Source organism: Panthera leo, chromosome B4, assembly GCF_018350215.1.
Source record: "Panthera leo isolate Ple1 chromosome B4, P.leo_Ple1_pat1.1, whole genome shotgun sequence".
Lineage (NCBI taxonomy): Eukaryota > Metazoa > Chordata > Mammalia > Carnivora > Felidae > Panthera > Panthera leo.
The window spans coordinates 37845908-37873682 of NC_056685.1; the positions used below are offsets into that span (position 1 = coordinate 37845908).

The 27775-nt window shown below is 53.5% G+C and overlaps 1 protein-coding gene across 5 annotated transcripts in view; it reads left to right on the forward strand.

Annotated features, from left to right (window-relative positions):
• Window positions 1–27775, forward strand: part of TSPAN9 (tetraspanin 9) — a 202141-nt gene that overhangs the window by 164369 nt on the left and 9997 nt on the right. The window lies entirely within an intron of this gene.

Below are 27775 nucleotides of genomic sequence, written 5' to 3' on the forward strand. Positions count from 1 at the left end.
TGCACGCCCCATTGCTTTCCTGTCTCCTCTGATACAGGTTGTCTGGTGGGCAGACAGCGCGGCCTCATGGCCTGTGGTGGATGGCACGGGTGCAGGAGGTAACTGAGGTCAAGACCGCTGCCTTTGAGAAGCCTTCTATGATTGAGCTACCCCTGCCAGCCATCAGAGAGGGCTCCTCTGTCCCCACATACCCTCTGGCTCTGCACCCCTGAGAACCGAAGGTTTATTGGCCAGGTGTTGGCTAATCAGTCGAAAGGAGTGTGGCCTCTGTTTGCTGTACCTGGGCTCCGGGCAAGGCTGTGCCCTCCCAGCTTGCCTACTGTGCCTGCTGGGTGTAAGCTTTAGCAGCAGGGCCTGTCCGGGGCACTTTGCCCCACACACTGTACTCCAAGGGGACAGATGCTTCAGTGATGTGTTTTTTTTCACCTCAATAGTCTGCCCCGGGGGGCAGGAAGATTACTTTGTCTGTGATTCAACTTTCTTGATCCAAACTGCTGTCCCCTCTCCATTAGACTCAGCCACAGGGATTCTGGTCTTCATGGGTGAGTGAGTTTAGGCAGGTCTCATCCTCACCCTGGGCCTTCCTTTCTCTCCTTGAACCCCCCAGAGCTCCTTAGCCATTCCCACAAAGAGGTGTCTGGAAGCCACCTGCCGCTGGTTCTTGCCCCAGCCGGGGAGGGGGCCAGGTCCTGCTGGCTATAGCTCTGGAGCTGGGTCCCGGTCCTCCCAGCCCTCCCCAGAGGGAGGCACAAGGTACAAAGATGGGGAGAGGCTCCTGGCGGTGTGTGCTGGGGCTTCTGCAGAGCACCTGGCTAGGTCCACTTTGGGAGAAGGCGCTCCTGCGTCCCCTGTGCCCTATTGGTCCCTCTGCTGTAGGCAGACAGCAAGCATCAGTGGCAGCAGGTCCTACCAGATGGTGAGCCCCCAGCGGCTCCCCTGAAGGGGACCATCTGGTTGATGGTGTCTTTAGTCATGGGTGTGAGAGCCCGAGTAATGGAGGAGAAAGGGTTAGTGGAGCCAAATCTTGCTGGAGTTCTACAGCAGAGAAGGGAGGGTGTGTGGTTCACTAGGTTTGTACCACCCTAGCCAGGCTCTGGAACATTCTATGAGTGTGGCTAGGCTCTTCCCTCCCTTTCCTGAGGACAGTTGACCCAGCTTTGTCTCTCAGTAGCCAGCAGCGTGCTGTTGGAGTTTCAAAGACCTTCTTCTGCCAAGTCTCTCTCCCTCTTGGTGCCTTAGTTTTCTCAACTCCGTGGCATCCAGGCTTCTGGGAAAGACACATCTGTGTGCTGCAGCCTAGCAGGCTGAGGTGTTACTGAAGGGAGGAGAACAGCCCTCCCTGAGTCCCAGGTACCATCCATGCCCCCCTCCAACCCCTGGCAGGTGCTTCTCCTCTGCTTCTCACTGGCAGCGTCTGGTTCTGGAACTCAGCACCACTCTGATAGGACCGTCCTGAGGCGGCCAAGCGAGTGAGCAGATGCCTGGACCAAGGCACGTTTCTTGCACCTGCTAGCCGGTGGAACAGCCCCGGAAGGTGCCAGGTCCATTTCCAGTTCCCAAGCTACTGCCAAAGGGAGGTGCCCAGGGGGTGCAGGAAGGACAGACGGATGTCCTCAGAACTGCTCCTGGGCTTCCACCCTGAAAATGGAAAGGGAAAGTTGAGTCTTGCCAAGAGAAATGTTTTTCAATTTTGTTTTTCCCAAACTACTTCTGAATGTTTCAAAGGAGGGGAGCAAGTTGAGTGGAAGCCTAGTTGTGTTGGAAGGAAGGGGAGTGAGATGGGACAGCATTTGCCCTTGACTTGCCATATAACCATGGACTACCTCTCGGGGCCCCCACCGCCTACAACTGAGTAGGGAAAGGGCGGCCTGCTCCCCCACCCTCCCTACTTTGCTTCCTTGCAGTATGTTAGCTGCCAAAACAGTCAAAAGAGGGGTGGGTGGTGGAGGCCTGGGCTGCATCTCCCCTCACCCCAAACATCCTTTGCTCATGGCATGGAGGTGTAAGGGGTGGGGCCACGAAGCTTAGTGGCATTGGGATTGTTTCTTTGTCTGTCTTGTGTACTCTTGTGATTGGTGGGGGTGCTCCAGTTTTGTATGCTGAAGAGTTTCTGCGGGGCAGCCTGGGGCATTCTCCTCAAAGTCTAGGGAGGATGGGGGCTGCTCACCCCCACCCCCAGCCTAGCCCCCTTCCTCTTCCCAGTGTCAGTGCCCCCTTCATAGGATTCTGATGAGCTCATCACAGCCATCCTGGGTGGGGGGGGCAGGTAGGAGGACTGTGTGACAGAGGGCTTGAACCCAATTTACCTGTTGGGAATGCTCCCTGTAGTGGAGAGGGAGGAAGGCACATGGTCAACTGGGAAAATTTCCCATTTGAAAAGTTTGGGATCCTGAGTCTATTTCCTTCTCAGTGCCAGGGAACAGGCCAGTTGTTCCAAACCCCTGTTATCTGAGTCGGTACACCCACGTCCTTCCTGACCATGACCCTTCAATTTCTGGGCCTCATAACAGCCTCATTTGGGGTAGGGCAGAGCAAAACTAGAGCCTGGTGGCTGTTCAGAACAACCCAGGCACCTTCCCTTGATCCCCCCTTCAAGTGCTGTTGGCCATCCTTGCCAGCCCAGCTCAGAGCAGCTCACAGAGAAGGCCCTGGGGCTTGGCGGTGTGTGTATCTGTGCTCCTGAGGGCACAGGTGAAGAAGTCGAGCCTGCTCTGTGGGCAAAGTGGGACAACTTCCAGGATTGTCAGCAGTGTGTTTCTGGCTCCTGGGGGTGAGGGTAATCAGAAAAGAGCATGGTCCTAGGCGATGGGTGGAAGGAAGGTGTGGCCTTGTCCAGAACACAGAAAAGGAGTGTCTTAGGTGCTGGGCTCCTAGACGGTGCTCAAGAAATGTGTATTGCTTTGAATGCTGAGGAGTTTTTTGAGAAAGCATTTTGGGAATGATGATGGACCTCACCTAGGCCTGGCCATGAGCAGTGAGAGATAGCAGAAACAATCCGACAGAGGCCAGTGAAGTTTGCTAAAGGCAGATTCAGAGAGAAGAGATTCACTTGCTCTGGGTACAGCTGATGGGATTTGCTGGCCCACCTATCCCCAGCAGAAAGAGTAATGGTGGCCCATCATCTGTGATGTGGGGGGGTAAGTCAGTTTGGAGGCAGGAGATGGGGCCAGAAGCCCTCTGGAGGTCCTTCCTGCTTCAGTTCTCTAGGCCTTCAGAGCAAGAGGAAGCACAGGGAGGCCTGAGAGAGTGTCAGGCCAAAATGACTGACAAGGTCTCAAAACCTCCTCAGAGACAGATGTGGTGGAGGAAAGAGACCCAGAGAGAAATGGGGTGCTCCATTCCACAGACAAGCACCCCAACCTCATTCCCCACTGTCATCTTTCTTCTCTTGTGGCTGTCTGGTTTTAAGGACCGGCTGGTCTGGAAGGTTCAGATCCCGGTGAGCTACCACGCTGGTGTTTGCCCAGGCCCCTCTCCATCAGTCTTGGTGTCGGCCCACTAGATGGTGTCCTCACTGCTGCTTCCCTTGTGGACCACCCTCTGGGCTATTCATTTCCCACTGCTGGCTCCCAGACTCACAGAGAAGCTCCTTCACCACCTCGCAGGAGCACATGCCCTGCCTCCTCCAGCCCCACCGCCCATCGGTTCCCGTCGTTAGAATGGGGCAGTGTGCGGGTCCAGCGCATGTGTGCCTATGGGGCGTTGTGGCGGGGCAGGGAGGATGCTGGGGTAGAAGACCGTCTCTCAATGAAGTGACAGCCCCTCTCCCACAGATGCGCTCGGCTCTGCACATTTGAGCAGCAGCCACTTCATTGTAATGGGGGAGCAAGTGGCTGCTGAATGCTTCTTTTCTGACCTGTCTGACCCCTGGGACTCACGCCTCATAGTTATATCTGCAGTGGTTAGTCCTTCAAGGTGCCACAGTTCCATGTGGCACACACTCTACTCAGCTTTGATATTGTCCTCCTGTTCAGGATGGACTAAGGGCACCTGTTCCCTGTGGGATGTTGGGCAGTGATGGCCAGGGCTGGCAGCATGGGTGCATCGACATGGGCTGCAGGGGAGGTCGGTGAGTAGCCTTTGGAGATAAGACACTCTTTCTTTGACATTTGAGATGTCATACCCTCCTGGTTTGTCTTCTGCTTCTCTGCTTTCTCTAGGGCTGCTTTTTGCTCTGACCGGATGTCCCTGAAAATCACACCTCTGGTCCTTCCTCCCTCTTGTTCTTCTCTCTCTCCCTTGACAAAGTTGTCTAGCCTCTTGGTGTTGGCTATGAACTCTGATAAGAACATCTCACGTGTACCAAGTGCTCTGTAGTTTACGGTGTGTCTTTACATACGTTATGTCTGCTCTTTACAATAAGCCCCCAGAGGGAATGGTTTGTTCATGTTTTGGATGATAAAACTCGGGCACAACACAGTTAAGTCATGTTTTGTCTGATAACGCTTTGAGGCTACAGGGTACGTGGCTAAGCCGTATCTTCTGGTGCCAGGTCTGCAGCTCTCTCTTACCACGCTTCCCACTGCATTCCGGTGTCTCCACGCGTACCTTCCACTGGTTCCTCAAACTAATGTCGTCTTCCTGCTTCAGAAGCCCTCCTTTGTCCTATGTTATTTGGTTTGGTATCAGGTCCCACCACCTGCCCAGCTGTCAGACCAGAAACTCTGCCTGTTCCCTCCCCATCCGTCATCCACCTGTCCATTTGTATTGCCACTTCCCTCGGTCAGGACCCCTGCATCCCTTGCCCACTCATCAGGGTCTTTTCTGATCTTCCTATCCTCAGTTTCTCTTAGACCACTGGTTTCACAACTGCTGGCTTCTTCTTCCTAGTGCCTTGGCCATGTTAACAGCCTTCTCTCCACTCCCATTCAAGGTGCCAGCACTCAGAATTCAGCGGAGGCCATGCTCCCCATCTCCATCACCTGGACCTTCCAACCTGGAGTCACTCTCTTAATGATCTCAAGCATCCTTTGGACCACCCCTCATGGTCCCCATTGCCACCTGTCACACAGCACCCTGGGTGACCCCAGAAAGTACTCAGATGTCATTTCCTGTTCTACTGCCTTCCTATGCTGCTGTGTGGCTCACGCTTTCCTTCCTGCCCACAGTTCTTTCCATACCAATTATCTGTGCGCATTACAAGCCTATCCCCTTTTCCTTGAAGATTCCATATCAAGTGCATTTCTCTTCTCCCGTGAAACCTTCCTTGACTCCTCCAGGTAGAACCTCTGAACTCCTCTTCCACTTTCTCTCTCTCCTACAATCCTTACCAACTTGCACTCATGCTAGGTTATTTATGCACGCACCTGATGTTCCTGTGGGCAGAACCACATCTGATATATTGGCGAAGTGAATATGGATTGTTGCTATTTGCTGCCCACCTCCCACATGACAGGCACTGGCCTCGGGATTCACATGTGTTATTTGGTTTAATCCAGATCATACCTACACAGAAATATCCTTATCTTTATTTTGCAAACGAGGGAATGGCTCCAGAGAGGTTAGGTAATTTATTCGACCTTCAAGTGAGTGCTAGAGCTAGGATTTGAACTCTGGACGTCTGTGCCTTCCTCTCATGCCACACCTTGTCGGTGAGTGGTGTTGATAGTGCACAGGGCATGTGGGCAGGGCTACCCATGCCAGGTAAGCGGCTCATCTAGCAGTGTTTGCCACAGGGCTGCCGTCTGTGAAGGTTATGAGCGCCCAGCTTCCCTGCTTCCTTTAATGGCCTGCTGTGGTTCTGTCACCCCTGGGTTTATCTGAGCTGTCTTGATCTTAGCCATGTCTTTGTCCAGTGCCACCCCGCATGGTAATGAGCCCCTTGTCTTTGCCCATGTGTAATGCTGAACTGACTTTTATTTGTCCTCAGATAATTTTTTTTTAAGCTTCAAGGGATGCCCGAGGTTCTATTTTGGGATCTGTTGGACAGGTCTGTGTTGGCTCTGTCATTGTCCTTCAGGATTTTGCAAACTTTGATGTAATCCTTGCAAGCTTTGTGTTTCTAGAATGAGGAGTTCACTGCTTTTAGAAACTGCCTTCATGCCTCACCTTTTCACTTGCCTCTTGTGGTGTCTGGTGTGTTGGATGTGTGCAAGTGAGTCACCCATTAGAGTTGGGCATGCTGAGGGCCAGGCTCTGGTGCCCCTCCCTCAGCTCTGCCTGGAGTGGCTCAGACCTTTAGTGGGAAGCCTTGTCTCTGCTCCCACTCCGGAACCCAGCCTGCCCATGCTGAGGCCAGCTTCTCAGCATTTGTGGAGATGGCCCATGCCAGCCTGGCTGGCTCACGGCATCACGCCTGTGACACCAGAACCCATTTCGGGTGCTATGATGGAGCGTCCGAAGTATGCAGTGCTCGGCTCTCGAACTTCTGTGCCGATCACAGGCTGCCAGGCCTGGGGACGGCCAGGTTCATGGCCGTGATGGGCACGGCGACCTGCCCGGCGAAGGGGCTTGGAGCCCGGGAGGGATTAAAGGTGGTGCAAAGTGGACAGCGTGGCAGGTGGGGATGGCATCCTGCTCCAACCCGTGATCCATTGTCTCCTTTCAGCCTCCCCTTCCTTCTCAGCTCCCTTTCTTCATTGTCATCTATCTCTCTCTTTCCTATCTGCGTTTTGGGAGTGAGCACAATAACGGGTGTGGCCTGGTACCATCCCGTGCTGAGGTTAGAGCCTGGTTGTGGGCTCCGTACCATCATAGGTTCCTTAAAGAGGTTGCAGGCATGTTAAGTGTCGAAGGCTGTCTTTGGAGATGGGTAGGGAGCCTTGCTGGTGTAAAGAGCAACAGCAGAGGCCACCTCCAGGACTACGGGAAGGAAGTAACATGGAGCATGCACCATATGCTGCATGCTGCCACACAGGCATCCAGTACCAGAGAGACTGGAAAGTCTAGTGCTGTTTCTTTCCCAACAATGATGAAATCCACTTGCTTCGTGACTTCCTTCCCTGGTATGTGTGAGTGTCCCAGGCGGTATGGGAAAAAGGAGGGTCAAGGTCTCTGAATGGCCACTCTCAACTAACGATGGGGTTGGGGATCTGAGAGGGGAGAAGGAGGTTGCTTCTTCTTTAAAAAGTTTATTTCTGGTTATAAAATTAGTATGTGATCATTGGGGATTAATGGAAAAAATAGAGAAAAAACAGCATAGATTAAAATCACTCATAATATCATCATCCAGAGATAACCACTGTTCACCTTTTGATGAGTTTCTAGGTGTGTGTGTGTGTGTGTGTGTGTGTGTGTGTGTGTAGGTTTTTTGTTGAAAAGGATGCCTTTAGTTATAAAGAGTACAAGGACACGGAGGACAGTGGCCTCTCAGCCCCCATCCCCTGGGCTGCCTGGGGCCTCCCACTTTGACACCCCCCCCCCCCCACCAGCTGGCTGTCCCCTGGGATAGGGCAGCTACTTAGCACCATGCTTGAGTACTGTTGGGCTCAGAGTTGGGAGCTAAGCTGGGAAGAGGACCCTGCTCTGGGAAGCTTCTAGCTAATGTGGAAACACAAAGTGGAAAGTGACTGGGATGGCAGCAGACTCACGGGACAGCCCCTGGAGCAGAGGTTCCTAGCAGGTAGCCGTGGAGTCTCCATCCAGACTTACAGTGGCAGCCACCATGTTGGTCAGCTCTGGGTCTCTGGGCAAGTGAGGCTAAGGGATTGCTTTTTACCTTGTAAGTTCTAATTCTGGGTCCCCGTTCTATGCTGCAGAGTTTCATGGAATACGTCCAGACAGTGTGAGCCATGGCCTTCTTGTACTTAAAACCTGTACCCATGTTCCCTGCCACATGTCAGCCACACACCTCTGGCTCCTACACCCGTCCCTCATGGGCCACATGATTTTCACACTCTCTGGTGCTGGTGTGGCTGGGGAGAGGTGGAGCCTCTGGCAAGGCTTCCTGGAGCAGGTGAGATGAGAGTGGTGTTTGCAGGGTATGGTGATGGCAGTGAAATGGGGAAGCCCATTCCAGGCCAGGGAATGGCATGCAGGAATGTTCATCCGTGGCAGGTGTGGGCACATGCCTGTGTGTGCGTGAGCTCTTGATGGGGCCAGGCAGAAATCCCAGTCCCCTTGGGCTCCCCCTAGCCCCATGCCCTTACATAGCCGTCCCCGTGCTCTCAGAGCTCTGGGGGTGGGGACGGGGCCCCCCTACTGTACACATGCAGGGAGCCCACAGCTAGCTGGGCTCCAGCCGACTCTCTCAGGATCGTCTTGTCATCACAGCCGGAGTCAGCTGTTGGTTTGGGAAGCCTTCCCTGGTCCAGCATTTCACCGTGCGCAGCCAGAAATATAACCCTCCCGTTTGCCAAGAGCATTGGATCTTGGCAGGCATCCTCGTGGCCTATTTTAAACTAACGGGAGCCGAGAGGTACCTTCCAGGCTGAGCTGAGGACCCTTCCCCTGTGGGGGCTTGTCACTTTCTCCCTCCATGGGCCAGTGGACAACTGTCTTGTGGGGAGGGCACAGGGGATGGGAAATAGGGCTGTTTCGGGGCAGTCTAGAAGAGGGTTTGTACGATTACACAGTGAGCCCCAGACTGCTGTTGGGAGACTCGGTTTGTCCACTGTCTTGTGTTGCTGTGGCTGTGTATGGGCAAGCTGTTTGATCACCCTGTTTGTTCTTGCCATCTGGAAAAAGGGGGCTCACACGGCTCTGCCCTTCCTCTCAAAGTGCTCCTGTGACCTCAGAGAATGGTTATCAACACATCTGGGACATCTCTGGAGCCTGTCATCCTGCTTCATTTGCCAAAGTCACCCTCCCCACCAGGCAAAACTTACTCGAAGCAGACCCAAGTTTCTAAGAAAACCAAATAAAATGATGATAGAAACAGGCAGTAAAGGCTGTTCAATTACTTATGAGGCTGCCTACTGGCTCAATGAATGAAGTAACAATAATCACTCATGAAAGATCCAATAGAGGCTGGCGTTCAGGATCTTAGAATGTAGATTCGACTTGGTGAGCTTCTCACTGGGCAAGTTTCTTAACCTCTGTGAGCCTCGGCTTCTTATCTGTGAATGGGGATGATAATGACACTTACCTCATCGGTTGTAGCAGGTGTGTGAGGGGTTAATGGGTCTGAAGGGTGGGTGCCTGCCACAAGGAAGTGCTGGATGAGCTTGGCCACTGCAGTGGCTGCTGCTGGCACTTCCAGAGCCTGCATAGAATTCATAGAACATCATCATAGACACATAGTGCTTGTGGTGGTGCCAAAGCCTGGAGAGGACATGCCAACTGATCAGCCCAGGATCAGCTTAGGTAGGAAATGGTCCTTCTCCAGCAGAGGTCCACAGGGCACCAGGTGAGGCTTAGAATCTGGTTGCTGCCCCAGGAACTCTATCATGGGGTTAGGATGCCAGTGGTGGTGGTGACAGGGTGTTCATTCTAGAGGGTATGTAGGGAGGGGCTACGGCATGTCAAGTCTCAAGGGACAGCACATCCTTGGGGATATATCTGTCCACTCTGCCTCAGCCCAGTGGAGCCAACTGCTGGCTGGGCAGATGGGTGGTTATAGCCCTGGAGATTCTGATGCATAGGTCCAGGGCAGTTTCTGGGCATCTGTGATGTCAGAAACCTTCTCAGGCGACTCTATGCCCAGCAGGAGAGTGGAGGGGTAAGGACTATGGAGTCAGACAGAGCTGGGGACTGAGCTTGACCCCACTAGTTAGTCTTGGATAATACTCCCTACGTCCTTGGACAGGTGTGATATTAAGTCGAAAAATGCATCTGACACACCCAGCCCAGAGCTTAGTGCATAGGCCTATTCCCTAAATGGTGGCATTGGGGGTGACCTTTGAAGCTCAGGCTTGGCGAGGGCCCACTCCTCTGTCAGCCCCCGCCTTGCCTTCTTTGGACCAGGTGCTGACTGCCTTCAGGACTCAAGCCTCCTCTCCATGCCTTTTCAGTGCTTAGACACCCTCTTCCTTGCCCCCCCACCCCTATGTTGGAGGCCTAAATGGGGAGGGGTCTTCTCATTTTAGAGGTGAGGACAATGGGGGACAGAGAATTGGACACCGGTCCTCGGCCTTGCCCTGCTCCTTGGTCGGGTCCACAGCTACCTTCTTAACCAGCTTGTGCCTGAGCCCCAGGCCTCAGACCAAATGCTCAGCACATTTCTCCACCAAAAAGAGAGCTAAAGCGAAAGACTTGGCTCTGTCTTATCCATCTGATGACGATAAAAACAGCAGTGACGATGACATTACCCAGTGCCTGTGGGACGTGTACTAGGTACCAGGCACTGCTTTAAGTGCTTTTTGTGCCTTACCTTACTGTAGCTTTGTGACAGCCCTGAAGGAGGTACTGTTAGCAAACCCATTTCACAGGTCCGGCAAGTGAAAATTGCTAAGGGTCTTGCTTCCAAGTGTACCTTTCCCCAGTCTTGTTCTTTTAGTATGGATTTCGAGTCCCTTTTCATTAATGACCCATCGATGGTGACAAACGTGTATCCTGTGTCTCTCTCTGCAATCTGTAACTGCTGCGCAGCGGATGCTCTGTGCGCACATGAGTGTTGACTGTTGAGCGAATTGTATTTGCTGGTTTCCAGGGGACAGGGGAGAGGCTGGAGAGAGGGCGGCAGCTGTCCCGCCGCCAGGAGAGCTGTTCTGACGCCAACCTGCCCACCATGTGGGCTTCCTGCTGCAGTCATCAGCTCCCCTTTGTCCCCCAGAGCCCAAAATAGCCGTCTGCAGTCAAGAGAGACAATGAGAAGTGAGGCACGTGGCTGGGCTAGAGGGCCGATGGGTGCAGGACAGTCAACCTTGGGGCTTCCGGCCTGGCTCTGTCTGTCCCGCCAGCTCCGGGCTTTTTATAGAGAGACTGCGTTAGGCGAGCCCAGTGAGTTTGTGCATATGGGCCTCATCTGACTGCAGCATGTGGACCCTTCGCAGAGGTGGCCTGAGGAGACGTGGCCCCTGGGCTGACCTGGGTTTGAATCTCCACGGCAGCTGACTTGCCCTGCCCACAGCCGCATCGCGTAATGGGAGCAGCCGGTCAGGGCAACTGAAAAAGGAAACGGGCTGTGCCCAACCCAGCTCTATTATTAAACTTTTCTCTAGCACTTTCTCCCCGCTCAGCCCTCTGCCACCATATTCGCAAGACTGTCCCCATGCCACCCCAAGGGGATGTGGCTGCCGTAGGCCGGTATAGGGAGGACAGGAGGGGTGCTGTTTGGGTTTCATAGAAGCACCCTTGGGATTTCCCTTTTTTTGGTGGCAGAAGGATGGGAATGACTAGTTTGCAGGAGGAACCTCTTGGGGCATCCAGCCCCATAACCCAGAAGTCGTGGAACCTCTCTCTTTAGGTTACCCTTGAGTTCAAGCAAACTACCATTTAGGTAAACGTGCTTAAGATAAAATCTTTGTGCAGCCAAATAAACGAACCCTTGAGGATATGGCGGTGTTGGGAAGTCTTAGCAATAGCGTGGGTCCAGAGAAGAGAGTCAGGTTCAGCAGACGTGTGGACCACATAGGAACAAAGCGGGATTTCCCCTTTGTATCTCTGAGGCACGGGCATCTGCTGTTTTTTGTTTCCTTGAACCGAAGGGCCATCTTTCTCTCGCTAGTTACATCCTTGCAGGCAGGGCTGTTAGTTGGTCACCCATCTCTCTCTCTCTCTCTCTCTCTCTCTCTCTCTTTTTTTTAACGTTTTTAGGTTTATTTTGAGTGAGTGAGTGTGTATGTGTGTGTGTGTGTGTGTGTGTGTGTGTGTGTGTGTGTGTGTGTGTCAGTGTGGAGCCTGATGTGGAGCTTGAACTCACGAACTGCTAGATCATGACCTGAGCTGAAACCAAGAGTTGGACACTTAACCGACTGAGCCACCCAGGTGCCCCACCTCTTTTTTTTTTAAGAGCAAGTTGAGGTTTACAACAACATTGAGAGGAATGCACAGGGGTTTCCCGTGTACCCCCTGCCTCCCATACATGCCACAGCCTCCCCCATTATCAACGTCGTTGACCAGAGTGGTAAATTCTTTTTTTTTTTTTTTTTTTTTGTCAAGACTCGACCTATATTGACCCAGTGATCATCTAGAGTCCATAATTTATCTTGGGGTTCACTCTTGGCTGTGTGCATTCGGTGGGTTTGGGCAGACATATAATGTCCCGTATCCATCATTGTAGTATCATACAGAGCATTTTTGCTACCCTAAAAATCCTCTGTGCTCCACCTGTTCATCCCCCTGCCACCATTGATCTTTTTATTGTCTCCATAGTTTTGCCTTTTCCAGAATGTCATATGGTTGGAATCATGCAGTACGTATGGAACCATCCAGTGTGATTTCCGATTGGCTTCTTTCGCTTAGTGATATGCATCGAAGTCTCCTCTGTGTCTCTTCATGCATGGCTTGGTAGCTCGTTTCTCTTCAGCACTGAAAGCTATTCCATTGTCTGGATGGGCCACAGTTCATTATTCATTTACCACCTCTTTTACAGAAGGTGGGGAGATGTGTACCCCGAACTAGACCCATTCCGCCCTCAAGGCTTATTTATGTGAGTGTCTCCACTCCCGCTTCTTTTGTGGTTTTGCCCTTGCTTCCCCTTGGCAGGGTGGTCAGGAGCCAGGGAGGTGATGAAGGAGTGAGAAGGAGGGAGGAGAACACTTGCGGGGGCGGGGTGGTGCGGCAGTTGATGGGGGCAGGACCGCCAGGCCTAGCAGTGAGCTAGTGAGAAGCCAGGGAGTCAAGCCCCATCCAGTAGGGGACCTGGAACTCCCCAGGGAGCTGTGCCGGAAGTGTAAGGACCCTGTTGAATGCAGCCCTCAGTGTCTCAGAGGAGATGGGGCAGGGCCACTCGGAACCTGGGGAGGCCCTCCCACAGGGGTCCAGCGTGGCCAAGTCCCTGAGGCCAAGGCCACAGGCCTGGTGCTCAGCACCTCGCTGTGACGGGAGGTGTCTGGTTCCCCACACAAGGCGAGTGGGTTATAAATAGTGGATGACGGGCTGCTGTAGCGTAATCGTCGATTTTGAGAGTGCCCTGGCTAGGGTTAGGAGGGATGGACGAGGTTAAATTCGGCCCTGTTGGCTGATTGGCATTTCTTGAGCGGGGTGCTAATCCCTTCAGGAGGTCAGATAAGCTCCCTAGCGGCGCCCCTGATCTTGACTTTGAGGCCAGGTTAACCCTTTCAGGGGGACTGCAGAGGAACCCCAAAGTCCTGACTGTTCCACATTGCCTAAAACAGAGTAGAGCTGGATTTTGATAAGGCCATCCCAGAGAGAGCTGCTTCCTGAAATACAGAATAGACTCTGCCCTGTGACCATCTCTCCAACCAGGCCATCCACACAGAGGCCTGTTCTGGGACAGCCCTGTGGTTAATGAGGACAGCAACTACTTCTCCCCTCTTGGGGAGCCTGGCTTCGCTGAGTATCTGCGGTGACTTGGGTGGAAGACGCCTAGTAGACAGCCTGTGTGTCAACGGCCCCCACAAGTCTGATGAGTTAGGAGACCCCTGCCACCAAATTTCCAATGACTCTCATAAGTAGAAGCACAAAACTCCCCTTCTGTAGTGCACTGGGCTTTGGGGGTTTCCTGTTCCCACCCAGTCGGCCAGAGGCACAATGCCTTACCCTATTTGCAGAGTAAGAGTAAGTTTCTGGCCCTTACCCACCCCCACCCCCCTGCCAGGGGACTCTGAGGGCAGAGGGTGGGCAATTCTCTGCTGCCATCTACGGAGGTACTCGTTCCTTCCCCTTCACTTGCATGGGGTTCTGGCCCAGCTTTCTTCCCCAAGTCTGACCCGCTTCCCTCCCTGAGCCACGGGTGCCGCTCTATTTCCTTCTGTGATGGATAGGCCATGCTCATGGATTTCTTGGAACCTCCTCTTTCTGGGACTGTAAAACCTGGTCCCTGTGGAGTGTCATGGCCCCCAACGGGCCGTCTTCTGCTTTATGGCTGCTGTATCTGTGCAGCACTCGCTCCCCCATCACAGAGCCGTGGCGTCCAAGAACAACAGCAACTGCTTGTTCCATTATAAACTCAACTAGCTGAAACCCGCTGAGACACGGGGGGAATAAATTATCCCCAACAAGCTCTCCTGCTAAAAGCCAGGCCCCTCCACTGCTACCACCCGGCTCCCCTCTGCTGGCATCTCAGCAGGGTTTCTGGAGCCTGCCTGCTGGCTGTCCCCTTCCGATGCCCTTTCTACCTGCTGTGATGGCTTCTTTCTAACCACCACGTGTGACAAGTCAGGAGGCTTCGGGAAGAGGACTAATACTGCAGGTGCCCGGAAACAGAGAGGATTGGATTTTATTCTTCTGTTTCTTCATGCTCTTTACCCGAGAAAGATACCTCCGAAAGCACAGGATCTTAGCTGGTCTTGCAGGGTGACCCAGGAGAAGCAGGATCTTCCTTCTGGACAGGGGCTGTTTGGGTGATGATGAGTGAAATGGCTGACAATGGGTACACTGGGGATGAGCCTGTGTTCAGCTTGTGGAGGACCTTGACTGTTAGGCCAGAGGGTTTGGGCACCTCACACAGGCAGGGGCAGCCAGTGAGCCCCTGAACATAGAAATGACATGGTGTAAAAAAGCAGCCTTAGAATAATTGGGGCAGTGTTGAGAGAGATGCTGGGATGGTGATGGCAAGTATAGGGGGTCTCAAGGGCTGGTTGAGAGTTGAGCCATCTGCAGGTGCCGCATGCCACTCTCTTGGTCTCAGTCTGCACCCTGGTGTCCCAGCCCGCAGGGTCAGGGGGTCAGGAAGGGAGAGCCTTGGCAAGATTCATTTTGCATCTGAGTGCTGCAGGCCCAGGACATGTTCTTTCCACCGGGGATATATTCTGGGGTTCACAATTTCCCTGGTGTTCTCTCTGCTGGGATGGGGGAGGAGAAGGCAGGCCCTCCACTCCTAGAGGGAGGGAGACCTCAGTGAGCATTTTTGGTCTGGGCAGGTACCTTGTCCTCTCCTTCAAGAAGTGACTAAGGGTGGAGGGAGCCTGATCCCTTCCCTGGCTTTTGAGCCGCTGTTTGGTTTTTGAGACCAAGGTGTCAGGCAAGTTGGTTCTTATCCTCCTTCTTCGCCCTCCCACTGAGGCTGCAAGCAGATGGGGTAACCCTAGATCCCAAACATTTTTGGATAACCCCACGCCATGACCTTTCTCCTGGCGCCCCAGTGCCTGCTCCTTAGGGTCTGCAGACAGAGAATGATGGGTTTTTCCGGGAGCAGGCTTCCCCTGGTGACTCCGGCAGAGGTTCTGTGGCATCTGAATGCATCTGATCTCCGTGGGCAGTGTGGCGTGCTCTCCAGGAGCCTCACCAATCACTCCTCATTGCCTCTTGTCCTTTAGGCGAGATCCTGAGATAAGGTGGCTGATGCATGAGTGATGGTGACACATAGGCAGCCCAGTGCCTAGGGAGCAGGAAGATGGGACTCATTTAACTAGAAAGAGTGTGTGTGGTGGTGGGGGGGGGGGGCAGGGCGTGGCGCCTGGGTGGCTCAGTCGGTTAAGCATCCGACTTCAGCTCAGGTCATGATCTCATGGTCTGTGGGTTCGAGCCCTGCATCAGGCTCTGTGCTGACAGCTCATAGCCTGGAGCCTGCTTTGGAATATGTGTCTCCCTCTGTCTCTGCCCCTCCCCTGTTTGCGCTCTGTCTCTCTCTGTCTCTCAAAAAATAAATAAACGTTAAAAATTAAAAAAAAAAGTGTGTGCGGTCTGAACCCCTAGAGTCCTTAGAAAAATAATTTTACGTGAGCATCCACTCTGTACAGGCACTATATTTACACAACCCTGTAAGTTCAGTGTTGTCTTCCTTTTGTAGGTGAGAAATTCAGGCCTGGAGACATTAAGTTGCTTTCCTAAGGTTGCATGGCCTCGGCAAAGATTTCAACTCACTCAAGTCCATTGACTTTCCAGCCTGTGTCCCATCTCGTTCTTGTTTGCCACAGCTTTCTACATCCTGTGGCCTTTTCTGTGTCCTGCCACTCCGTGTGCTGCTACTGCTCCCAGGATCTCGGGGGTGCCAAGAAGCTTAATCCATGTATACAAAATGCTACTTCTGAGGAATGTTCTCAAGGACAGAGGATTTCCAAATCCTGGTCTCCTCCCTCCCTCTGTCCCTCCTGTCCGCAGATATTTACTGAACGTTTATCATGTGCCTGGCACAGTGCGGCACCCCAGAGATACATGGGGGGCGAGTCAGAGATCTCTTATCTCATAGAGCTCATACTCTAGTAGGGAAAACAGACAATAAAAACAAACACTTAAAGTAATAACAGCTTGCCACACAAGATGGGAAGGAAACAAGGGAAACTCGAAGGGTAAGAATAAACCAACCACATGACTACCTAAGGAAGAACATTCTGGACAAAGGAAATACCAAATGCAAAATAGTGTGGTGCGCCTTGGGAACTAACAGAGACCAGTGAGTGGAGCAGAGCACAGAGCAGGCAAGGAAGGCAGAGGCCGGATCACGTAGGGTCTTGTAGGCTGTGGGAAGGATTTGGAATCTGTTCTGCCCACGAGGGGGGACCTTGGAAATTTGAACAAGGACCATTCTGGCTACTCTGTGGAGAATGGGTTATAGATGGGCAAGAGTGACTGCTGAGAAAGCAGAAGATGATCGCAGAGGTTCAAAGAAGGGATGGTAGCAGTGGTGATGGAGAGAAGTGGATGGACCAGAGGTGGAAATCGGGGGCAGAAGTGGCAGAACGTGGTGACGGATGGTGTGGGACACCAGGTAGGGCAAAGAGTCACTGGGGACTCTCAGGTTCCCTGTGACTTGGGCATCAGGATTTCTCCTGTGAACCTATTTTGTGAGAGATGCCTGTGAGACATTCAGATGGAGAGAACAAGAAGGCGAGTGGCTGCATGAGTCTGGAGCCCAGAGAGGGGATGTCCTCTCCCGCCCCAGTGCTCAGGCAGAGCACTTGGAGATCCTGGGAGGTGCTCAGTGCTGCTGGACATGGTTCCTGGCATAGTTCGTGCCTACTAATGACTAAGGAGAGAAAGCAAGATGATTGCGTGAACGAGGCACACAAAGGAAGGCCGTTGGTAATCCCTGTGGTCATGTGCGTTGGGGTACGGATGGCAACGTAGCTGCATTTGACAGGACATTTCTGTGCTGCTGAAGAATTTGGGTGTATTTGGTCTTCATGGAGGTGGGGCTTGCTTGGCCGTTACGGTCCTGGACAGTGTAAGTGGAAGTACCCTTTCCCCCGGAGTACCAGCTGATAGCTGCACAGAGCAAATTGTACCACCTCCGTCCCATCCTGCTGGGAGCTTGCCTTTGTGAAAACATAGTTCCAACTTGAAAAGACACCTTTTGGGAGCCTACTGTATGCAAGGCACTGTAGGAGATGCAAAATGAGGTTGGCTTGGGCAAAGCCAACAAACAGTGAATATTTGCAGGGCAAAGTGTGTTAGGTACCGCGAGTTGTCAGGTGCTTCGAGTGCACAGACACGGAAGGGTGAGTGGAGGTCACGGACCCTTCATGGGAAGGATTGGCACTGCGGAGTGGTAGGGGGTGGAGGGAAGGGCATGGCTGGTGGGGGAGGAGCTAGAAAAGAGACAGGCCCACGACGTGGGGTATATCACAGAGGGACGAGTACCTCGGATTGTAGGGGATAGTGGTGCACAAATAATGAAAAGATGACCCTGTAGGAGGTCTCGAATGGACGCCTTGCTGAGGAGTTCCAGCCATGTGGTATGGGCTGCAGCAGCCTTCCAGGGGCTGGAACGTGAGGCACGATGGGCGCCAGGCAGAGTGTGTAGATTGTGATGACAGAGAGGAGGTGGGGTGACCAACAGGGGCACCTCCCAGGATTCCAGCCAAAGGGGTGAGAGCAGATCTGGGCTGCGGGTGTGGAGGAGATGAGGTGGATGCAGGAGATTTGCAGGGATGTGGTCCAAGGATTTGAGATGGATGAGACACAGAAGGGTAGCAACGACAGTGGTAAACCTTTATGATGTTAGGCCGTGCTCTTGTTCTAAGAGCTTTACAAGCTTTGTTCTGTTTAATTTTCACAACCACTGTATATGGTGCACACTACATGGATTTTGTTTCGGAGACAGCTCCCTTCTCTCCATTTCACATACAAGGGGTCAGAGTCACAGAGGTCAGCCAGTCCAGTTACATTTGGTGAGGGGTAGAACTGGGATTCAGAAGCCAGGTACTCACGCCACAGCCTGTGCTCGTAACTGCTGGACACAGATCCATGTTGTTTTGTTTTTGTTTATTTTCAGAGGGAGGGAGAGAAGGAGGGGGAGGGGCAGAGAGAGAGAGAGAATCCCAAGCAGCCTCTGCGCTGTCAGCACGGAGCCTGATGTGGGGCTGGATCCCACGAACTGTGAGATCATGGTCTGAGCCAAAATCAAGAGTCAGATGCTTAACCAACCGAGCCCCTCAGGCGCCCCACAGGTCCAAGTTTAACTCTGGGATGGAAGAAGAGGTGAAGGACGCACATCCCCAAGGCAGGGATACGGGTGGAGAAGCACATTTGCAGGAGCCTAGGACAGATGCGCTGATTCAGCAGATGGTGGGCAGGCCATGGAAAAGAGGTACCATTGTTCTGTGAGAGCAAAGGGTCTCGGGCATTTGTGACCCGAGAGGCAGTGTAGGTGCCTGGTGCAGGTGCACGGTCCTCACCTGCGTCCAGTGTTTCCAGCGTTCAGTGTCATGCTCATGGACGAGACTGGTGAGTCCTAACGTGGACCAGCCCCCCACCCACAAGCGATTCTGGTGCTGGCTCAGCCCCGCTCCTCTCTGGGTCTGTGGTGACCTGCTTTCTGCAGAAGGGGTGGAATCTGTGGGGCTACCCTGGGGGCTCGCTTTTGCAAAGAGGTCAGAATTTTCCTGACGTGAAGCCAGGCTCTGGCTCCCCTGAGCAGCTGTTGCCACGGACGTTAAAGGTTCTGTCTTCCAGTGATTTTTTTTTTAAAGTATCTTCTGCTTTTGCCAAATGAATGGAAGCAGCACCTGTCCCTCTTATTTTGAGGGTGTCTCTTTAGTGGGTGCCCCTGGAGGCAGCACCCTAAGCCTCTCCACTTACAGTGTTATTTTTTCTATTTCTTTTGACTCCTGTGTCAGCCTGTATCTCAAAAAACACTCTTTTGAGAGCTTAAGGGAAATGTGGAACCGCAAAGTGCAAGTGCCTGCATTCTGCTGTGTCCTCACCCCTCTCTGGCTACTGCTCTCTCGCTCGCTCGTTCTCTTTTTTCTGTTGAATAAGCAAAAGCAAGAGCAAATTTATTCCTTGGGATCTCTATGAAAATGCGTAGTAATTGTTTCTTTTTGCTGTTGTCAATATGTTTCTTTTCCACTGGCTGAATTTTGTTCTCAGCACCCCATGCCAACTCACAGTTTCACATGTAGGTTATTTTCCCTCTGTTTGCTCTTTATAAAATGGTATCATTTGCCCCCTCCAGGTCTTGGTGGAGGGAGTGCTTCTGTATGTGTGTGCGTGTGTGTGTGTGTATCTGTGTGTGTGTACACACGTGTGTGTGTGTGTTGTGTGCACAGGCGCACGTGTGTGGCAGGGGTGGGAGAGAGGAGGGAGGGCCCACTGGGATCTGCTTTAGAACCAGGCCTCCCCGCAGCCCAGACTTGATCAAAGCCCTCACATTACTCTGCTCCTTCCAGGTATGGGAAGCGCCTGAGCTCAGAAGTAATCGATTCTGATTTATGTCCAGGTTGGGGTATAATTAGCAGTCTTGATTTAATGTCAGTGTGGCCTGGAACTTTGCCACCTCCTCCCACTGTTCGGGGGTATATGTACATGGCGGGTTCCTGAGGCAGGGTGCTGAATGGGCATCCGACTGGGCCCTTGACTGGGGGACCCTAGCCAGAGCAGGTCTCTCCCAGGGTCGTCCGTTTCCTTAACTGGGGGTTTAGATCATGGGGTGAGCGTAAATCACATACCACTTCTCAGGCGCAGCTCAGGGCCTGGCGCTCTCCCTCCCTTGGCCCCTTCCCCCGGAATGTGGACGGAATGTGCAGTCATCGTCCCTAAGTCACACAGCTAGAGTGAGGGTTGAGCAGAAGTGAAATCCCAGGATCTTAGGGCTGGAAGGGGTTTGGGATATTATCAAGTCCAACCTTTTGTGTTATGAGTGAGGGAGCTGAGAGGCTCCGGGGAGGAATCTACCTGCTGGAGGTTCGCAGCCCTTAGCAGCACGGTGGCATGTGCCGTGTGGTCGGGTTCGTCACCCCGCTTGGTCTAAAGGCTCACCTGTCGACTGACCCATAAGCCTAGGCAGAGCCATGCACCTCTCTGTGTGTGGTGCTGGACAGACAGCTGGCCCGTCTCCTGCCATATGCTTGGCCTGTTTAAGAGCATCAGGGACAGAAGGGGGTTGTGTACCAGGTCTGGGGAGGCACTCCTGTTGGGGTCGAAAACTTGCCTTGCTTCCGTGTTCCCACGTCTCTGCTTCACTTGAGCTCATTCTGTCCATACCTGGCTGTTGATAAACGAGGACCTCTCTGTGCCCAACACTGAGCTCGTTGCCAGGGAGATGCACAAAGAGGTGGGAGACGCCTGCCTGTGCCGCCGCTGTGGGCAGGAACACACACCTGGCAGAGGTCAGCACTGGCAAATGGGAGAAGGTCCTAAGGCTGATGGGTTGTCAGACCGTCGAGCCACTGCAGGATGCTAGGTGTGGTCCCTGTGGGGTTGGCCAGCGTGGAGGAGGAGGTGGGCATCAGCTGAGCCTCGAAGGCCCTGGGTTGGATAGAGAAAGATGAAAAGAGGAAGACTTCCCGGGTAGGGGAAGATGCTGTGAGTAAGGCGTGGAGGTAGATGTGTGCAAGGTGAGTTTGAGGGACCTAGCGGTTCACGAGGAGGCGTGGGGAAGCTCTGCGAGAACGATGTTTTTCCTTTCGGAGGTGGCTCTCTACTGCTAGTGATGGGGCAGGCCAGCACCTGATTAGATTTAGCTTGTCTAACGCAGTGACTTAGATCATTATTTTGGTTCAGAGCATTGCTGAGAACCTGACTTGACTTGTGACGGACACTTGCGTACCCGCCCCGAGTATGGAATGGGCCCCGAGAGAGGCACGGTGACTTCCCTTGTCTCCCCCTCTCTGAGAAGTCTGGGTCAAATGGGGCCCTTGGGATCTGGGGAGAGGAGGCCGTGAGCCCGAGTCTTGCTTTGGATTTACTTTGGTCCCTTCTGGGTCACAGAGCGACTTCTCGCCCGCCTGCCTGCCCGCCTCAGCCCGCCCCCTCTTGAGCTGGCTTTCCGCTTATCTTAATTTATTGATGAAAACTTGTTTTACGGTCCAGAGCACAGACAGCAGCAGCTCTCTGCCAAAAGAAAGCAGCTCACACATCGGGAAAGGGAGCTGCCTCCCGGAGATGGGTGGCTGGGGAGCCGCAGGACGGCAGGGTGAGTAAAGCTTGTCTGGGCAGACGTGCTGTGCTGTTTTGGAGGAGGACGGCCCACGAAGGCCGGCCAGGGGTGGGGCTGGGGCCTGGGGACAGCAGGGCTGCAGCCTGGGCAGGACTCTCCACCTCTCTCGCCGCTGGCTTCTGGCTTACAGCTGCTCCGCCTGGTCTCGGTAACCTGGGTGAATGGGGACTGCAGCCCATAAATACTAATCATGACTCCCGTTTATAGCTTTGTACGTGGCACGCTAGGAAGTTTATTTTCATGAATCTCATTTCATCCCAGCTACGACTTCATGGTAGGTACCACAAATCCCCCATTTAAAAACAAGCAGTGGGAACGTTGTTTTCAGAGACTCCTCCCACTACCCCCGGTCTGATAGTAGGTGAGGGCACTGAGAATTTGAACCCAGTCTACCTGGTTCCAAGGCCAGAGTTGTGCACAGCCCTCCCTGACCCGACACTCAACACTGGCCGGTGTGGTTCTACATTGTGGCTGGTTTTTATCACCTTGACTTGCTGGTCCAGCTGGCTTGGTTGTTCCCAGGGCAGTGACCCATCTCTGGCTCGTATGTGGCCGTGGCCAGTGCGGTGTCCAGCTCAGGGCAGAGACCTTGGAGGCACCTGGTGAGAGACTGATGTGTAAGCCTCAATAAGCAGGTTATCAGGCCCTCCGTGTTTTTCCTGTCTAAAAAGTGGACAGCCTTTGAATCGCTACTATGTGGTATCATGAAGCTCTGTTTCCTGGTGGGTCAGGCCAAGATGCTCCTTGTATCCCTGTGTATCACGCAGCTTGGTTCCAGGCACTGTGTGATAGGAGGGCTTGACTCCTGTGGGCCACAATGTCCTCATCTATGAAGTGGGGTAACAACTCCTCCCAAGGCTGTTGGGGCTGTGTGTCCCCTTCAGCACCCCCTTGCCACCTGCCTTGACTCAGATTGGGCTAGAAACTTGTTGAAAAGCTTTCATAAAATGAGGTCTTGGATTTTTCTTAGGTCTGTAGGAGGCACAGAGAGGTTTCAGTCATAGGAATCCGAGTCACATCACACTGAATTACGATCCCAGGCCTGCCAACCCCATGTGTGAGTTTAGACAAGATGCTTAATCGCTGATCCTTAGTTTTCCCATATGCGAATTTGGTGGGGAGGGAAATAATAGTAACTACCTTGTATGGTTTTGGGGGAGAGAGGTTGACACGGTACCTGGCATGTAATATGGGGTCAATAAATGCTAGCATTCTCATAGGTACTATTACTGTCTTCATCACCATCGTCACCCTGGACGCCACCCTGTCACCACTGCCATTATCCACCGTCACTGCCTTTTCTCTTCCTGCCCTCCCAGTGCACAAGTAGGCTTCCAGGCCACAGAGCCTCGCTCACACACAGCACTGCAACCAGCCTTCCTTTCTCCAGATAGACGTGTCTAGGGGACGACGGCTTATTTGGGATGACCTAGGTCTGAGCAGTGGGGCACAGTGGGTCAGAACATGGTTTCTGGAGTCAGCTTTCCTGGGTTCCTTCACCACTTAGCCTCTCTGTGCCTTTATTGTTTTGTCTGTAAAATGGGGAGAGTAAATATAGCATCCCTGCTCCCTGCCACTGGGTTGAAAGGGTTAAACGAGGCAGGCGAGACCAGGCAGTTGGGACTGTGCTGGCTCATGGTCAGTGCTCATGAGTGCTTATGCTCTGCTGGCTGCAGTGGCACAGTATCAAAGAGTTAATGCAGGGAGGTCGGGGCGGGGGCAGGGGTGAGGCGTAAGGCACTGCTCCCCTGCAAATGAGCTCTCTGACCTTGGACAGGCAGCTGTCAGCAGAGTCACCTGAATTGTGTGCACGTGTGGAATAATAGTAGGGTGGGCTGTGGTCTCCTGTTCTGCCAGGAGGACAAAGAGGTAGGCAGGGCTTGGCACAGAGTGGGGAGGGGTCTCCGGTGGTCACTTAGGTTGCTGCGCTGACACCATCTCTGGCAGAGGGACCCGACTGTCACCAGCCCATGTCTCCCACAAAGCGTGTCAGAAATGCCAAATCCTGGCCTGGGTGGACACGGCTCCCATCTGGCAGTGTAAATAATCAGGCTGTGGGCACAGGATCCCTGGAGAGAAGACCAGTCATGTGTCGGCCACGTCCCAGGGTTACAGCGGAAGTGTATGTGGATGGCTGTCCTGGGGCCACAGATGGACCTGGTTGTCAGCCACGATCTTTCCGGATATCTGTATGTGTAATTATAGAGTGTTATTTGCTGAACTTGAGCTGTAGAAGATTATTAAAAGGGCGTCCATTAGTGATGGGCAGAATGGATGAGCCTCGTTGCGTGAGAGGCCCCAGTAATGGACATGTTTCCACTGTGTGGCTTTTCTTCACCTCTGGTGGGGGTGGGGGCACTTTCCTTAGACAGGAGAACGGTCCCCGCCCCCTTCCCCGTTCTCCAGGATGAGTTATAGTCTCATTTGAGCTCTTTGCCAGAAAGATGTGATAGGAATTCAAGGGATCCTTGTCCTGCTCCCCTGCCTTTTCCAAGGAGTTTGAATAATAGCCCAGCACCTTGTGCGATATTTATATTCCAAGGAACACAAAGTGCTCGGCAGGTGTAATCCTATTCATCCTCTCTGCATCTCCAAGTGCTGGGGAGCTGGTTTCTCTCCCTGTCTTAGCGGAGCATCGTCTCTAAAGGCCAGGTGGCTGGCCAGAGCTGCACAGCACATCACTGTCCCCGAGCCTGCTGTCCCGAGAGCCAGGCTGCTGGCCGCTCTGCCTTCTCAGAGAAGCCCAGGTGGCCACCGCTATCACTGTGATCCTTGAAGGCTGGTTTCCTGAGCCCATTCCTGCCTCCCACGGCAACCTGGCTTCACGTACTTCTCCACACTTTGATGCTGTCAGAAGGGCCTTTCTCCCCAGAGGCATAAGATAAAGCAAATGCAGGAAGGAGAAAATATGCTGGTGATTGGAAAATCCTTTCTCCAGACTCCTCTAACGAGCTACTCAGAGTCCTTGGCGCCTTCCCTCCCAATTTACAGCAACCTTGGGAGTTAAGGCCGTGTCTCCTACTGTGATCCCAGGCTGTGTCCCCCGAGGGTCCCCTCCAGGCCCGGGAGCTCAGGCAGTCATGGCTCTGGGGGTGCAGGAAAGGAGAGCTACATGTACGATCCCCGCCCCAGCATAGACAGCACCCTTCTGACACTGGCACCCTGACTGAGTGTGTTACTGGGTGTGGGTGGCCTCAGGCTCCAAGCTGCTTCCTACTGAGTGTTGACAAGTTCCGGAGTTTGGGAAAAAGACATGTCCAAGGGTCATTCTCCACCCCCCCTCCCCCCACCGCCCCAATGTCCCAGCCAAGGGCACCCTGCCAGCTAGCTCAGGGAACAGAGCCTCTAGAGGGGGCCGGGGACAGAGGACTGTTAGCCTCCCTCTTGTGCATGCCCCTGTCCCTTCAGCCTTTAGCCTGCTTCCTTTTGTGTGCTCCCAGAGAGGGGCATGAAACACCTGCGTGGTCTCTGTGCAAAATCTGTCTGTGTCCTTGAGCAGAATCTCCCTATCAGGGCCTCCAGCTCCCGTTGCCAGCAATGAGCGGGAGTCGGATGGGCTGGGGTCAGCTTGGGAAACGTTGGCTACAAGTACTCCTGAGTGTCCCTTCCCCCCAGCACCCCCGTCTCTGCGCTCCATCTGCCCAGGGAGGGCTGCACTGGAGGTGGGAATCGATGTTTATGGACTGGTGAGTGATCACTCCTGCTTTACAAGGCTGGCGGCGGTTTGTGTCATCCACCGCTCTCTGGCATCACAGCCACACATCGTTCCATGGCCCTTCTGGGGGCTGTTCCTCAGGCTTCCTTCTGGCCGCCTCAGGGCCACTTTGGACTCTCTGAGGGGGTTCTGGGCTTGTCTCTACATCCTTTTTCATCCCCCTCTCCCCCCACTCAGTTTGAGAAGGCAGAGGAGTGCTAGCACCTGAGAAAGTTGATCTGGGACCTGCCGTCAGATTAGAGGCGTCCAGAGGGCTCAGGGGCTGGGGTGCAGGTGGAGGTGGGGGAGGTGAGCCACGGTGCTCTGCAAGCCTTTCTCCCAGACAGAGGAGTGGTTGCAGAAGACCGGAGTTTAAAGGGGCTGTGTTGGGGGAGCACCAGGTGGATACATCCCCTTCCCTCCCATTTCTAGCCCCTGCCCTTTGCTCTCTAGACATCAGCTGTATCAGGGACTAGGCCTGCTCTCAGCACCCTCTGGAGCCTTTGGAGCCTGGGGACAGACCCAGCCTCTCCCTGCCCCTAGGGCTGGTCACCCTGGAGTCCCACAGATGCCTTCGTTCGAGTGAGCCCCTGGGCAGGGCACATGCCCTCTGTGCTGAGGTCCAGCCAGGAAGTCCAAACACATGGGCAGTGCTTCAGCGAAGCCAGCCTCCTCCCCTGCTGGGGTTGGAGGACCCCAAGCCCTATGTGCAGCCGGCTGGGGGCCAGGACTGCTGGTGACTGCATCTTTGCCTGCACCCCTGGAAGGGTGGCCAGGGGCTGTCCTCAAAGTCTCCAGTGAGGTCTCCCTCATCACGGACTCTTTCATCATCATGTACATCTTAGGGTTCGAGGGCACAAGAGGTATTATGACAGGACCCGTGGCCACTCTGACCTGATGGGGGGGGGGGTTCTGGTGAGTTGTCCCCAGAAAACCCCCTAACAAGGGGTTACCACGGTCTCAGTGTCTCCACAAAGTTCTCTGGAGAGAAGTGGACTCTTGAAACATATAATTTAAGAGGTCTGTCAGCCTCTGAGTCTTGCAGCAAAACCAAACACAGCATCCCTGAAGCTTGGCCAGGTTTAAATGCTCTCTCCTAGAACCATCTGAGAAAATAACCTCATTCTGTGATAATCAAAATGTAACTGGGTTCTAGATATGCAAATGCTTTATGTAATGTTTATTTGGAGGAGAATTCGGCTCAGAAATATGGGTGTGATCTCCCTGTCACCTATGTAAGCTGGTGATATTGGGGGCTGCGAGGTGAAGATGTGAAGAAATTGGAGGCTTTGAGAGAAAAGTGTGGGGTCAAAAAAAGAATGACCGATGAGTCCTGCTGTTTCACCTTAAATTATGCACAAGCTCTATGTGAGCCAAAACCATGGGGGGCTGCCTGCCAAGCCAGTGGGGGTTTCGGCTGGATTACTAGAAGTATAGGACTCAGAATGTAGGAGGTGAGAGGGGTATCTTTGTACTCTGTGCTATCCCCTCAGTAGCTGGAATCTGATTTTGAGTGTGGGACAGGGATGAGCAGTGGAGGGTGACTCAGAGGCAAAGCTGTAAAAGCCCTTGAATAGACCAGAAGACTTGGGAAAGGACCGTGAGATACAGGCCTTCCAATATTTAAAAGCCTGCCACACTTGTTCTTGGTGGCTGCTTAGGCAAAGCTAGGACTGATGCATGTGCGTGTCAGCCACAAGGAAGTGCGTTCTTGAGTTAATAAGAAAGAATTCTTGAGGACCCAGAATTGGACAAAGACAGAATGGCGTGTACTGACTATTGATGGATGCTGAACGCCACGACCCTGGGGTGCTCAGGCGGGGGCTGGTCTGTGGGGACCAGGGACAGCCTCACAAAGGAGACTTCTCGCTGAGTGGCCACTTCCCCTCTGCGCTCTGATCCTCCTGCCTGCCGGGTGACTTTGGCAAAGACATTGTCTGGCTCCCTCCCTTCCCCCCCTTTATGGCTGTGACACTGAATGAGCTGCAGGCCCCTTGGAGCGGCCCCACTCCTGGTGCTGATGTCCTGTCCCTTTTCCCTGTGATGCAGTTCTTGGCAGGACGGCTTCTCCTAGGACCAGGCAGGACCATTACTAGCTGCACGTCGGGCTGTGAAATTAAAGTCATTTTGGTTTTCTTTTTTATTCTCCACATCCACTAATTTATTAAATGCCATTAAACGCTGCACTTGGCCCTGGCTCATAGAGAGCACTGGGGAGTGTTGAGACCTAGTGTTTGGAAAGCTCCTGCAAAGCAGAGGGGATGAGGCTGGCAGGGGGCAGGGGGGGTTGGGGGGGGGGGTTCTGCAGAGACACATGAGGCTGTGAGGGGCAGACAAACAGATGACTCACACAGGCAAATAAGGGGTTCAGGGGGCTGAGTTGGGAGTAACTTGGGGCACTTGGGGGTTCTAGGAACAGGGACAAGGGGATGTGTGGGGGGCTTCTTATTCAGGTGGGTCTGTGTGTCTGGTTCTGGTCCTGTTTCCAGGCTGTGGCCTTCTCAGGCCTTCCTACCCGCATCCATCCATCCATCCATCCATCCATCCATCCATCCATCCATCCATCAAGCTAATGTTTATGAAGTATCCCAGGCGTGTTCTGGGCCCTCCCAGAGGAAGAATGGAGGAGAGTGAGCCTGACTCCCAAAGTGCTGGTGTTTCGTTGCGGGGGGCGGGTAACAAGTTGGTACAGAAGGCTGGGCAGGTCCCCGATGTGCTGCTCTGGGCCCAGCCCTGGCACAGGAGGTCACCCCCAGAGA